Raw genomic sequence first — 15,893 nt, forward strand, 5'->3', positions numbered from 1 at the left:
TGATTCAAGCATGTTGGTTCTTACTTTTACAAAGTTTACAAAAATTCTGTTGCTCTTTCTGGTATCAAAAACAGTTTTGACAAAATTCTATCATTTACAAAAATTACCTATAACTGAAAAGAAACTCAGAAAAGCATGAGTCTTAATTTGTGTGATTTTTAAAGTTTTTTCCTTAATTATTATAGATCAATAAATAAAAATGTGTTCATATTTTCAAATGTTTAGATTTCATGATATTTCAGAAACGAGAAATTTTAAATTCATTTTCACTTGTTTGAGTGCTAAATGAATACCTTTGAAAAGAGAACTATGTTCTTCGTTTTTATTTGTGAATTGTCTTAGTTAATCTTTGCTGTTTGTTTAGTCTTAAAAAGAAACCTTAAATTAGAAATCTGGCATTTAATCTTTCAGATGTGTCATCTAAAGATACCTATCCTGGTTAATATTGTTTACTAGAACTGTCCTGTTTTGAGGGGTTTTTTTTCATGTTAAGTTTGTCTTTGGAAAAATGAGAGATTAAAAAGCATACTGTGAGAATGAATAGCCAGCAAAGTAGGAAGAAACCAGGCAGTTGTGTTGTCCTGGACACCAACAAGAACATGTTTCTAAAAAGAAGACATGATCCACATTGTAACATGCCATTGATTCGCTATAGTAAGAGTATTCTGATTGATTCAAATTAGTTTAAGCAAAGCCTATGTGTATACCCATTCTCTTTCAAGCTCCACTTAAATAACAATAAAGAAATAAAAAGAGAACTGAAGCCACTAAAACATAGAGAATGGAAGAAGAGACCACAGCAGGTGAGCAATATCAACAAAACGTTGGAAGATGGAAAGTTGATGGATGAACAGTGACTGACTTAGCTGAGAAGAGAGAGCCCCAAGTTTACAGAGGGAAGACAGTCCACAAGAAGCAACATGATTCCTACTGCAGTACTTAGAAAGGATCAGGTACTAGAGGAGTTCCTCTGGAGGGTCGGGGAGCTGAAGACAAAGTAACTGGGTGAAAACTTGTATAAGGAAAAGACAGATGCCCCAAATAACTTCCCAATCCCATACACCTTGAGAATGCCCCTCCCACACTCTAGTAGAAAATAAGAGGAAAGAGTAAAGAGAATTCTCTAGAGAGTTCATAACAGAGAAATTTAGTAGATTTGCCAGGCAGAGCTGAAATTGGAGCTGAGATCCCAGACTAAAAACTTAGAATATTACATTACAATGTTTATACTAACAGCGGGACTCCCAGCTCTTTCTGCCATTAGGTCCTAGAAAGCTGCTACCAAGGTTTATGCTCTCCGAGCAGGAGAAAGGAGGAAACCACCTCAGGCCAAAAGACCTACAGACACCAAAGAAACAGCTGGTTCCCTGGTTTCTACCTGGTGACCCTAAGGACACAAGTGCCATGCATACTTAAGCTTCCCATCAATTCAGCTTTCAATTAAGATCAGACAGAAGGTATCACGAAAGTCAAAGTCCAAAATGAATAAGCAGAATAAAGATAACTTAGGAGAAAGAGATATGCTGCATGGAGAAGAGAACAGTTGCAGCTTTGTTTCCCTGGGAAGCAGACTCTAAGATGGAGCTAAGTGGGCAGGATGCTTACTACAGAGTATCCTTGGAAGGGACGAAAGCAAGAGTGGGCAGAGAGAAATCAAGCTGCAAGGGCAGACCCATGACAGACTCAGCTTCAGTCTCAGGGGCTACAACAGCCTTTCAGGGTTATCCCAAGTTGGGCCAAGATGCCCAAGCATTCATACCTAGTATGGAACACTCTTTGGATGTGGGCCATCCCAGAAAGGGGAGTGATCTTTCATGAAGCATCTCTCTGCAGCTGAGATGATCCTTGAAGGGCCCACAGCTGAAGATTCTCTCACACCACTCCCAGAAGTGGGGGCAACGGGTCCTTCCTTGGAGGGGGACCTGGGTGCCGCATCCCATTTGCCACCACAAAAACATCAGAGAAATTGTAATAAATATTTTTAGTCTAAAAGAAGTTATTTCTACATCTAGTGAAACACAAAAAAAGAATGCTATGGAGGTTTTGTTTTTGTTTTTAATGCGGAGTAGTTTGAGAACACAAAAGAGCTCTTGAAATATAAAAATATAATAATGGCAGGAATTCCCTGGTGGTCGAGTGGTTAGAACTCGGCACTCTCACTGCTGGGGCCCAGGTTGGATACCTGGTCAGGGAACTAAGATCCTGCAAGCCACGTGGCGTGGCCAAAAAAGAAAAATAATTTTTGGAAAAAAAAAAATTTAAAAATTTAAAAAGTATATAATGACAGAAATTTTAAAACAACTCCACAGAAAGGGTAGAAGATAAAGTAGACAAAATATTCCCAAAAAATAAAATAAAACAAGATTTAGTAAATAGCTTGAATAAAAGGAACCTGAAAAATTAGAGAAACAATTCAGTTCTAATATCTGAATAATGGAAGTTCTAGAAAGAGAGAATAGAGAAAATGAAGCAAAGAAATTATCAAATAACTAATACACAAAAATAACACCACAAAATCACAAAGGGCATGTGTTTCCAGATTGAAAAGTCCCATTAAATCTCCGGAACAATAAATGAGAGGAAAAAGGATATATTTTTTGTGTGAAATTTCTGTACTCCAGAAATAAAGAAAAGGTTCTAAAAACTTCCAGAGAGAAAAAGTAAATCCCATGTGCAGTATTATTAATTAACGTAACATTGGGCTTTATAACAACAAAGTGGAAGATAGAAAGTAATTGGAACAACATCTTTAAAATTCTGAGGGAAAATAATTTCCATCCAAAATACCATAAGTAGCCAAGCTTTAATAAAATACGAAGGTAGAAAAAAATACATTTTCCTCTCATCCAACTTTTCTTAGGAAGTAGCTGGAGAATGAATCCCCAAAAAAAGGAAAGAATAAACCAGGAAAAGCATGTGATTCAGGAAACAGGAGCAAAGACAGAAAAGGATAAAGAGAATCCCCAGTTTGATAGGGAAGGGAAAACCCAGGACAAGAGCTTAGCAGTAGGCGTAGGGAATGGCTTGTGGAATTGAGGAGACAGCCAGAGGGCTTGGGGGGTAAAGGTAGGGATGGTCAAAAAAGGAAACTCATGGTTTGATTCTACTGAGGGGGGCTGTATACTTCTCTCTGCGATTTAGAGGATGAATCAGTACTAAGTACATAAAAATAAGTTAATGAAAAAATGATGCAACGCTTCATTTAGGAAAACAAAAAGTTGAAAGGTCAGAGCACCCTGCTTAGCTTAGCTGTGTACAGCGTTTATTATATAGTCATAATAAAGTTGACGCTGAACATAGGTTAAACTAAAAATGATGATTTGACTATATTTAAAGGATGAGGAAATAGGAAGTATACGTCAAGTCTTGTGGAGAGAATTGACAGGGCTGGATTCTTTCCTACTATAAGTGGAAGCAATAGAAAATATCTAAAACTTAATCACACATATACAAGAAAGTACTGTATAAACATGTTATTTAGACATGTGGAGTTATATGCCAGAAGAAAGAGCTAAATAAATCAAAAGTGGTTTTATCTGTGCATCAAGAGTTGGGCATAAAAAGTGGTGGAAAAGGATACTGCTGTTTTTCATCATAAATTTTCTATTATTTGACTCTATACACTATATATCTGCATTAAATACAGAATAAAATATTAATTAAAATTCCTGTTTCTATAATAATTTTACATATAATCCCTTTGAAAATTTTGATCTATAATGCTGCAATTCAACCCAAGAGGAATGATCCCAAGTTCAAGTATTTTTTATGATATCTGGGAAAAAAGAAATCTGTGAACTGATGGTGTTTGCACAGTAAAGTTGGCTTTAATGATTTGATTTCCCATCTTGGCTCTGATGAAATACAATGATTTTGCTGGACTTGACCCATTTTACCATTTATCTCATCTAACTTTTCTTCAGCCACCATTAAACAAGAAGAAACAGCTGTTGGAATCTAGGTAAATGTAACTTTAATTTTGATTTCTCTCCAAATTCTACATTTAACCTGGGTGAGTGAATGAAGGGCTGCAGGATCATCACATTCTCATGTTATAATTTATGTTTATGTCAGGCAAGGGAACACTGTTCATATATCAAACTGTCGAGTATTGTCACCTTAATAGAGTAAACAATTAAAAAGAAGAATTGTAACCACCATTTTAATGGGCTTCTTGTTCATTTATTTCATAAAAAAAAAAACTAAAATTGATTTGTGAAAATAAACTACCCATACTTTGCCCCTTTCTCTCTTTTTAAAGTGATCCATCAAACAGACCATCACAAGTGTTCAGTAAATCTATTTTATTTCCTGTATTTTAATAGGAAAATTAGAGAATGGATCCAAGTGGAAAAAAGGCCGTCGTCTGGGCTCCTGTTATCTCTTTGTCACCCATAGGGCATAGGAGATTTTCAAAGTTCTTAAAATTGTACATTATTAAAAAAAAGAACTGGGTTCCTTTTTTCCAAATAAGATAACCCACCACCTCCCTCAAGTGGTCAGTTGGATTAGTTTTCTGTTTCCAGAGCTGACTTGTGGTTTATTTCCAAGAACTGTAGAGTCATGTATAATGGCTGGGCCAAATGGATTCTTTTTCTTTAATAAATTCTTTGGCCTTTGGGATAAAGGGGGAAGGTTACATTGAATTGTGCTGGTATTTTTAACTTCTCTATGTCAAGATAAAAAGATATTTAACCAGGGGCTAGCAGTTGTTCACGGGGTCTCCAACTCAGGGCTGCCCTCCCTCCAACCCTCTCCTCTGTTTAAGGGCTTAATCCAAACTCCATCATTTCTCATTACTTAAGGTCTTGTACCAGTTTTTTTTTTTTCCACTGGACTAGAGGTGTTAATTCCTGCTTCCTGAACAAATCAGCCTTTCAGTGATTACCCACCACCCACCAAAACTTGTTTAGTAATGTTATTTCCTAACTCAAACTGAATACTTTTTAAAATGTTTCCTCAGTTAATCTCTGAGAGGGGTAGGGAACGAGAACAGAGACTGAGGCTGTCTTTCTGATGAACAACAGTGAATGAAATTCTCATTAATATCTGTAGTCAAATCAGTTCCGGGGCATTTAGTACCAAAACTTCATTTCAGGAGACCCTTACAAAAGTCACTGCTCTAAGTCATTAGGCTAATTTCAGTTCTAACAATTCCCCAGAATAAAATATGCCAACAAGAATGCCTGTGGGGTATTAACTTGAAAGAAAATACATGAGTTGATGTTACCATGTAGTTACCATTCAAAAACATGAACTTTGCTGTCCCTGTTCATGCCTTTGGATGGTAACTAAGTGAAATTCCTTTTCTAGGAGGTTCACTCCTCAGGCTTCTAGTAAGATTGAAAGGAATGAAAGCAGTCAGCCTTGAGCCAGGTATAAAAGCAGACACAGTTGAATAGATTTTTGTTGCCTTTAGTGCCTAAACAATGCTTATTCAAAATTTTCAGGTTGATTTAGATAACCTAGAAATCAGCTAAATCAGATTTTGGGGGAGAGGGGTATTTCTAAGCTTTTTCTCTTTCAGCCCCAAACAGAAGATAAACTAACTCCTACTACAAAAATGGTCAGCCTCTCTGGTATTTTTGGCTCCTCATCTGACTTCTCAATGAAGCCAAAAGCCTAGGAATGAAAAAATGTCCACACGTGCACACAAAACATACTAAACCTATGTCAAAAAAAGAGCCAAGTGTGTAGGAGTGAAGAGGATCCTGGACACTTTAATCTCAAAATAGACCAAGCTAGAGCAAGGTCTCATTCTTCTATACCTTGGTCTACTTCTGAAAAACTGCCTCTTGACAGGAAGACCTGGGTTCATTATTGTCACAATACTATGAGTTTGAGACTGTTGATGGACACAAGAAAAGTAATTAACAATATAAAACATTCCAAAATATATGTCCTACTGTCTGAAGATCATGTATTAATATCATGATTGGATAATCTGAGGCCAACCTGGGAAAGCTGCCTCAACCTTGCAAACAGACTGTTTTGATAGAGTGTTCTACAAAAAATCACTTATCTTTACTTCTGTTGGGGCTCAACACAGTGCATCATTCCTCTCATTCACTGTCTTTGCTTCTCACTCTCTTGCTTCTCAGTTTGCTCTCGCACTGTAACTGTTTCTTCTAAAAACCCCCAAAGCACAATTATAGCATAAAACTGCAAAGGTGGCTTTACCTTTCACCCACAAAGATCTAGAAGGGCAGGACCATTCAAGGTGGGGATATACCCCAAGGAGGAAATCCCTTTATCTAGATAAAACTTTAATTGAAGAGTTTTGACTTCTACTCAAGAGGTCTGTGATAATCAAAAGAACTCAATACTGTTTCTATTTTACAAGAAGGGAAAATTCACTTATATTAACTTCCAGGGAACTGATATCTTGATTCATTTTTTTGTGTAAAGTGTTATATAGGAAAGTGTGGTTAGGGATAGTATTCCTTAAGGGGCTTGAGGTTGAGACAAACATCAGCGATTTCCTCATTTTATGGGTAGAATGCCATAATGAAGTTTCCATATTTTAGTAAATTGAAGGTCATGGCAGCCAAACAGATGTGAAGAAGTACAGATTCAAAATTCATACCCTAACATGTCTGGGGGCTTTTTGTGGGCTTCCTGAGGTTTAACCAACAAAGACTCTAGATGTGTCTGAAATGAGACCATTCCTTTGTTTTCTGTGACTTACACTCTTCTGGGTTTGGAATACCGGCTTAATAAAGAAGAACTGAATGCTTGTGGCCTATTGCCTAACCCAGAACCCTGCCAACGCCATTCCTGACAGTAGCCTCTGGGGAACGGGGGACAGTGGGGAGTGAGAGGCACAGAAAGGTGAGAAAAGAAAAGGCATTGCCTAGGCCAGTACTCCAAATTTAACCTCCTGATCCTGGGGTGGGATGTGAGATTCTGCATGTCTCATAAGCTCCCAGGACCACATTTTGAGTAACGAGGACCCTGGATCAGGGCTTCTCACGTTACCTATTAAGAAGGAATAGTTCCCCCACCCACCCAATCCCATGCAGGAGCTTGCTCCTATTTTTCTCAGACAAGAGAAAATTTTCCTGGGCCAGAGAAAGAGCCCACAGTAACACACTAATCACTTCTGCAGCACACGAACGACCAGATGCACGGCCAGAAATTCTGCTGCGTTCCAGGATGGGTGTCTGAGAAAGAAGACAAACCAAGTTCCTCACTTTACTGCTTGAGGCCACACGGCCTCTGTAACACATTGGGGAATGTTGAGTTCCTTTGGTTTTCCTGAAAACAGCCGCTGACGCTAGCTTGTATTTAGAGTAGGATTTAAAATCCTCCACAGACTATTCTTTTCAAAGAAGCAAATCATGAAGTTGACTTTCCATATGCTTCTCATCTCTGGGGTCTCCTCACCAATTGACTCCTCATCGTGTGTTTGCCCCTGCTGCCTTTCAGTCTCTCCAGATGAAATTCAAGATTCTCCTGTAACTGTAGCAGGACAACTCCCCAGAACAATGACCTTCCAAATAACCTCCTCATTCCTCTCATGTTCAGAGAATGGGGAAGGGTGCCAGAGAGCAATGTGAGGGTGAACGAGGGCCAGAATTGTAATTTATATCTATGACCGGACAGAAAGGTGGAAACGGAGAGAATGTTACTCAATGCTTTTTTCCCCACTGTCTTAATCTCTCCTTAAGGATGTTTTGCCAAGACAAAGCATATATTTTACATGACACATCTCCCATTTAAACTTCTTTGCCATAAACAGGCATTTCAAACTTAACAAGGGCAAAAGGACCCTTTTACTAGAATGTTAGCTCCTTGAAGGCAGGAATTCTGTCAGCTCATTCACTGCTGTACCTCCAGCACTCAGAACAATGCCTGGCACATAGTAGGTGCTCAGTAAATACCTGTTGGTAGCTGGCTAAGAAATACACAATACTTTTATGGCACATTAGAGCTAAGAAATAACTGAGAATCATCCACTTTAAAAACTCATCTCTTCGCGATGAAGAGTGGCCCCCGCTTGCCGCAACTAGAGAAAGCCCTCGCACAGAAACGAAGACCCAGCACAGCCAAAAATAAATAATAAATAAATAATAAATAAATTAAAAAAAAATACATCTATGCGTTTAAGGGAAAAAGAAGCAAGGTGCAAAATGGTACTTATGATCCCATTAAAAAAAAAAAAAAAAAACTCATCTCCTTGGGGCAGCCCTGGGCTGCCCAGTACCCCTTTTCCTGCACCACCTACCAAGATCTGACATCTTTTTACAGCATCCCATGTTCTGGACTCTCCCTTTGACTCCACAAGCAAAATATACCTCTCCTGCGTCCCCTCCTTTCAGAGCTCTTTCTAAGAGCAAAATAATCCAACCTATTAATCCATGAACAAAAAAGCATTTGGTCTTCTCAGATACCTATTTGCACATTACCAATGACACTAACTAAAAGGAGAGGCTCTAAAGATGGGACCTTTAAGCCTGCAAAACAAATGTAGGGGAGAGCTTTATTGCTGATGTTTTCGCTACCTTCAAATAGCACTAGGTAGTGCCAGGTGGATTACTTTTTCTATCCCAAGTGGAAGAGGCTCCCAAACAAAGGACGGCTCCTCCTGACACACCTGTTAGGTTTCTTCTTTGAGCAGGACTCTGGTTCAGAGACGTGTGAATCAGAACGCTGACCGTCCTCTCCACCAGCTCTTGTGCTAACAAGTCAGGCAACTCAAATACTTGAACCTGACAACTAGACAAAAAAATCAGCCACCCTGTTTCAAACTTTGAGTCCATTATTTCATACTTCCTTCTGCAGCCTGGAAACAATGGAAAAATCCCACCATCCAGTGAGAAACCACGTGACATGGAATGGCAACTGAAGTTTTCATTAACCCACATCAAATTCCAAATGTTCTCAGGAGAAATCACATTCTAACCAGCACCAAGCCTACTTCTGTTGTTCCCTAAATTTTCCACAACATTAATGAGGGTATGAGAATTTTCATAAGCCTCAAGTATGTTCTAACTGAAGTGGTTACACCACAATTCAGCAGCAGCCTCAAGAAAAAAAGCACTAGAAGTAACTTATTAAATGCTTCAGAGTTTGTTGGTCCAGATCACTGGTTCAAGCTAACTACTTTTGCTATCTGTTGATGTACAGATTGACTCAAAAGCCATGATTATAAATTTAGAAGGTATTAATAATTTACAATCAGAAAGATTCCAGACCCATGAAACTGATGTTTGCAAGAATCAGTCTTATCGTTAAGATATATTATATATATATACATAAATATATATAGTTTTGAGTTTTGCCAAGACAAATTGTATATTTTACATGAAGCAGCTCCCATTTCAACTTCTTTCCCATAAATAGACATATATATGTATGTATACTTACGTATAATACAACAGGTATTGTATTAAATGTAAGATGGAGTTATCTGCTATTTTTTTCATGTAGCTAAATTTTAACATCACAAAACATACCTCCATCTGACATCATGATTTCAAAGACTCAGAAGATAAAAAATAACCTAAGAATTGAAGTAAGGAAAAAGAATAGTTCTGATTTGTTTGATTTCCAAGCTTAACCCATATTTCTGCACCACCTACCACTCAGGTACCCCCAATACCACCACCTCCTCATCCTATCTCAACAGAAACCTGGGAAAGATATTTTCTATTTAGAAAGTTCTAAGAAAATGGGGAAACTTGACACTTTTATATAGCTTTGGAATATAGATTATTTTTTAAATGAGGGGTAATTTTTTTTAATTTTAGAACTTTTTTCCCAAAATCAAATAAAACAGCCATACTGGAATGTCCCAATTAAGTTTTTGATGGAAAGCTCTTCAACTTCCTCCCCTTTACAAAAGAACTGAAAAACTGAAGAGATGTATCAAACAACGTAAAAGAAAGATCTTCTGTCCATAAGAAAAATATGTCAATTTAGAGATTTCTCTATTGAGAAAAAAATGAATAGTAACAGAGTGGCTTGAAGAAGTTGTTGCAGTGATTCCCTACATTAGTTCTAAGTAGGACAAAGATGCAGCAGAAGGGAAACAAAGTAGTGCCAACATTAGGGAGACATGTTTCAATGAGAGAGAGGATACAACTGAAGAAAATTTTCCTACTTCACAATTTTGACCAGGGCTATAATAAATCTTTGAGGAAATATTCATTGAGTCTTCACGAGACTCTGAGCAATGTATGAAGTAAGAACCCCATAACTACCAGAGACTCTCTGAAGACCTGACATAATGAGGCCACAGCCCAGCCTTGACTAAAGATTCTGCTTGGGGTTCTGTCACACTGTGGGAAAGACAGATGTCCACCCAGATCAGCATTTCTCTGCTCACATAACTTCTTGGAGTAACACTCAAGTAACAGACCAAAATGACATCTTATTCTGCTATCTCTCTTCTTTGATGTGACACCTCAGAAATTCCCCACAATGACCGAATTTGGACCCCTCAGCTAAACTTGATGCAGAAATAATTCAGGACATGAAAACTGAGAAAAGAAGGTGGTGTACTTACTAAGCGAAAAATGTTTAAGGAAAATACATTTTTTCTTTACTCTGATCAAAAAATTTGATCACTCCAAAAATGTAATCATTTGCTCATGTTTCTCATTAAGCACTGGAGAAAAAAAATAACCTTAAGGAAAAGTAAACAATCTTTAAAGAAAGTTCCTCAAGATCTAACTTGGAAAACTATAACATAAAAGATTTCCCCATAATGGTATAACTTCCACTCTTGTGACAAACTATTTGATGACTATTACTTCCCCAGTTCTCACACTAAAAATATTTTAATGGACATTTTAGGAAAAAAAAAAATCTGTTGGTTTCAATTTTTCTTAAATCAGCTATAGTTCAACAACCTAAAGTAATTAAAAGTAAATGGGAACTTAATGTTTGGTAACCCAATCATAGCTGTGGCTAATTGTGCTGACACAGGCAACACCAAATTATGATGAAATGAAACCATTCTACTGAAATATCCACCCCCATTCCCACAACTCAGGGTACAATGTCATATCTATCACTCGCCAGGGGTTCCTTCCTTCTTGTTACCACAAACACTCCCATTGTCAGCAGAAGTCTGACCGAGGCTTGAGGAAAAAAAAAAAGTGAACCTTACTTTTTGCTCCCACAAAGCTATAAAAATGTATATAGTCACCTTCAATAATTATCTCCTTAACTCCTTATCCTCCCCAGAATAATTTTTGGTGGGTTTAAGTAGGTAAAAAACAAATAGTTTGGAGTTCTTCTCTTCCCATAGTAATTACTTCCCATCCAGAGGAAAGCAGTGCTAATGGTATCAGAACAGGAGGTAAAAGTTTCAGTAGTACACCTGAGTGGTTCTCAGTAGGCTCATTAAAATCATCTGGGCAGGAACAAATACCATCCCCAGAGTTTCTGAATTAGTTGATCTGAGGAAGGACCCCAAGGCATTGGCCTTTTATCAAAGATTCTTGGGTGATTTTTACTGTGCCCTGCGAGCAAGGTAGTTTTCACTTTATTTTCCCACTTACTGTCACTTATTAAAATAAGTCTGCACTTATTTTCAGCAAAGTTAAAGCTGGCAAAACCCTTGAAGATCACCGAGTTTGCTTCTCAAACCTCCATGAACAGACAAATCACCAGGGGATCTTGTAAAAGTGCAGATTCTGAGTCAGGAAGTTTTGGGGAGGCCTGAGCTTGTTGTAGTGCTAACAAGCTCCCAGCTGACTCTGATGTGGCTAGTCAGAGGACCAGAGTTTGAGTAGCAGGGAAGTTCTTCCCCCCTTAGCTTTCACAGATGAAGAAAAGACCCAGAGACACGGTGGCTTCTTGAAGGTAACACAGCAAGTAAAGGGACAAAATAGGATCAGGGCTGACGTGATGACTTGCAGCCCAGGGTCATCACACAGCAGCCACCACGTGGAAAGAACATTCATTCCTTAAGAGACAAACAAACTTCTAATTTTCTATAGAAAACTGGGGGAAATTTTTATTTCATAATGGGATTTTGGCAATTTAGAGTATAAAAAACTGATTTACAATGTGGAGTTAGTGTAAAAAGTTAGGAAGAAAACTGTAATTAACACAAGTAAGAATCCATATTGTGGTTTTTTTTTTTTTGGTTTGGTTTTAAGCAGGAGGCATAAATAAACAGTACGAGAAGAAAACAAACTGAAAAGAAGAGAGAAATAAGCAGACCATGTAAAATAGCACATGAATGAGGGCACCAAGAGGGAGAAAATGAAACAATAGACAGAAAATAAAAGAGACTGGGCTGCCAAAAGGAAAATAAGAACAAAAGTAGAGAACTGGAAAATTAAACACAGATTTTAGAATAAAAGGAAAATGCAGCATCATAGAAAGAAAAAAAAAGAACAGAACACCTAATGAGATGGAAAGATTCCTGGAAAAAGACCATATAAAATGAATTGCAAGAGAATAGAAAGCATGGGAAGGTGAAGCATTTAAGAGAGTTAGAAACAGGGACATGTATAAAAAAAAATGTTGTCTCATTTAGTATTAAAAACCAGAAAAGAGGTTGCATTTCATATATCATGATTTTTATATTTTTTCTAATCATATTTGCAAAAGAAAATTATAATTTCTCCATAACCAGAAATTATAATTTCTCTGGAACCTGAAAGACGTCTTGGGAGAGGAAGCAAGAACTCCTCTCAGGTGACCATATCCTCTATGGAGAAGGAGTTGAAGAGAGAATAAAAATTAACTAAATCCAAGAGCATCCCGTTTTTCTTGTCCTGTGTAATATTACAAGACCCAGAAACTTTCTTCCCTCGCTAGGTGACCATAACGGGATACAGGCTCCTTTAAAGCCATAGTTCCAGGCACTAAATACCAACACTACCATCTTCTGGGAAACATCTCCCCTTGCAATATATCTACAGACTAAACACGTACTGCCTACCTAGTTCTGGTGGTTCTGTCAGTCTTTCAGACATGGGAAACACTGAACCTAGTTATTGTTGAATGTACTTAATGGTAGCTCTAGGGAAGCCCACTTATTTATACATTTTCACTGGCCATTTCCACTCACTGGCTGTGGCTCATTTCCAATTAAAAAAAATTTTTCTTTTAATTAAAAAGAAAAAAAACACTTTAGAATCCCAAGGAAGAAAATGAAAATTGTTGAAGCTTGCTTTCCTTTCCTATGGACCAGGCAATGCAAATTCGAATGCCTTCAAGGACGGGGCTGGTCGTGTTAATGAGTAAAGTTGGCCTGTATTAATAAGAGCACATGCCCGCCTTAAATGTGGCTCCAGTGTGTTGCTGCCATGCAGAAATGCAGGCCTGGTGCTGTCACAGACTCGTTTTATAAGAAATGCAGATTCTTAGGTGTAATCTCCTGATTTCTAAATATTGATAACTAGTTTTTGGTTTGGTTTGGTTTGGTTTGGTTCTGGAATAACTGTTTGCAATCCTCCTTTGGATTCTGCATTTTCTTTAAAGAAGGTGGAAAGTTGTACTGGGGGGTCAAAAGATAAAGGGGTAGACATGATGGTATGGGACAAGTGTATTCACCACAGGTAGATCCCCCCCCCCATAAAATAAAGCAAGAGTGAGTCATACTTTTATAAGACATCTTTTCATCCTAGGAAAGTGGTAAGATGGCAATTGTCTGTGATAGCCTGTAGGATCGGTGGGACGCTGTTGGCAAAACATTAACCTACTTACTAGCATTTGTTCCTATAGTTCTCCTATACATTGGGACCATTTTCTTTCCACTTACCAACGATAGGTCATTCATGTCAGTTATAGGAATAATTTGGTTCTTGGATTTTGACTTGAAATCCCCTGGGTGAACTCTTTTTATTTGGAGTCAAAGCCTGATGGAGAAGCCACAGAGAAGAGCTCACCCTGGCACTCATTCTGACTATGCAGGTTGTCTGGGAGGCCCAAGGTTGCCAGTGGAGGTGGAGAATTTCCATGGCCTCATTGTTCAGTATCCATATTCACTGATAAAAAGAGATGTGTTTCTTAACGTGATAACCTGCTCCAGAGTCTCCTGGGGCCCCACTGTAGCTGATTTCCAGGAGGCCCACATCAGTCTTCCAAAACACATCTGACACCATCCAGTGCACATTCCAGGTGTAAATGGGAGGCACTGACCCAAGTCCAAAGAAAAACAAAAATCATCTAAAACCTCCTTTCTTTGCAACATCAGAGGCCTTTGAATGATATGTTTAGATTCTCCCACGCTGGAGTTCCTCCAGACAGGGCTGGAGAGCTAAGTAACAGTTGAGTATCTCAGCTGACTGATTAGACATCAGCAAACCTGCCTGGAAACACATGTCTGAGGTGTGAGAAAGAAGGCTGGCCTGCTAAGAGTATAAAGAATAGGAAACACACTTCTGTGCTGATCATCTGCATAAATTTGAGAAACATTAATGATTAAACACAGACATAAACACAAGAACATTACCTTCTCAATATTCACCGGTTCCCACGTTTATTTTGTATCTAGACTGTCCACAGAATAGCAAATTAATGTTTTAAGAACTAAAATGACAAGTTTACCAGGTGGTAGCTATCAATGTTTTTACCTTTTGATTCACCTTGGTTTGTACCTTTGTTTCAAAAGTTTGCTTGAAAGAAATCATCTAAATCAGTTTCCTGACAGTGTCCTGTCTCCCAGTTACTTCTGTTAAGCTTTACCAAAAAGAAGGCTGTCGGTTGGAGATGGAGGTGAAGTTCTAATTATCATGTGTCTTTAACACCTTTTATAGCTCTCAGCAGAAGTATCAGTAACAAACAGTAGTGTCCGTTGTGTTCAGGTTAAGATTAAACGTATCGGGCTTCCCTGGTGGCGCAGTGGTTAAGAATCCGCCTGCCAGTGCAGGGGACACGGGTTCGAGCCCTGGTCCGGGAAGATCCCACATGCCGCAGAGCAACTAAGCCCGTGCGCCACAACTACTGAGCCTGCGCTCTAGAGCCCGCGAGCCACAACTACTGAAGCCCGTGTGCCACAACTACTGAAGCCTGTGCGCCTAGAGCCCGTGCTCCGCAACAAGAGAAGCCACTGCAATGAGAAGCCTGCGCCCCACAACAAAGAGTAGCCCCCGCTCACTGCAACTAGAGAAAGCCCGTGTGCAGCAGCAAAGACCCAATGCAACCAAAAAAATTAAATAAATGAATAAAAAAAAAAAAAAAAAGATTAAACGTATCTGGTCGTGTCTGCGGGGGTGTTAGCAGGAGGATCAGGAGAGAAAGAAGCGGTTCTGCCAAGAGAACAGTTGACTAATGAGCCCCCTGGAAACAGTTTATGCTAAGCAGCCGGGTGAACAGCAGGTAGAACAATGCCCAGACGCAAAGCCTGTCCATGGTTGAGAGGGCTGTCATTGTTTACCTCTCCATTACCATTTCTGGCTTCCTTCCAGCCCTCCATGGACTGGGACATGAGTTCTAGAAAGATAGGGGCTCTTCTTTCAGGAGAATAAGTTGTTTCCAAAAAAAAAAAAAATATTCTGAGATACATTGGGTGAGGTACAAAGGTATGAAAAATAAATTTTCCCCAAATCAGTCAAGTTCAGCATGCCACTGACATGGTCATAGTCAAGTGTGCATCAGTAATAAATAAATCCCCCCCCCGCAAAATATATAATAGCTTTTTGTAAATTGAATTGAGTTGCCCCAAAAGATAGGTTGAAGTCCAAACCCTTGGTAGTTATTTAAAAATAGGGTCTTTGCAGATGTAATAAAGATATAAAATTAAGATGAGATCATACTGGAGTAGGGTAGGTCCTTAACCCAATATGACTGTTATCCTTATAAGAGAGGAGAAGAGACACAGAGACAGAAACACAGGGAGAGTGTCATGAGCCAATAGAAGCAGAGACTGGAGGGATGCAGCTGCAAGCCAAAGAACACCAAAGACAGATGGCCGCAACCTAAAGCTA

At 38.7% G+C, this 15,893-nt stretch overlaps 1 long non-coding RNA gene across 1 annotated transcript in view; it reads right to left on the minus strand.

Annotated features, from left to right (window-relative positions):
- Positions 1-15,150, minus strand: part of LOC309635305 — a 244,117-nt gene extending 228,967 nt beyond the window's left edge. Inside the window, exon 1 of the long non-coding RNA XR_014248749.1 lies at positions 14,948-15,150. This is a non-coding gene — a long non-coding RNA (uncharacterized lncRNA). The remainder of the gene's footprint in view (positions 1-14,947) is intronic.
- Positions 15,151-15,893: the final 743 nt, after the last annotated feature.

The sequence above is a fragment of the Balaenoptera borealis genome, assembly GCF_965194805.1.
Source record: "Balaenoptera borealis genome assembly, chromosome: 9".
Lineage (NCBI taxonomy): Eukaryota > Metazoa > Chordata > Mammalia > Artiodactyla > Balaenopteridae > Balaenoptera > Balaenoptera borealis.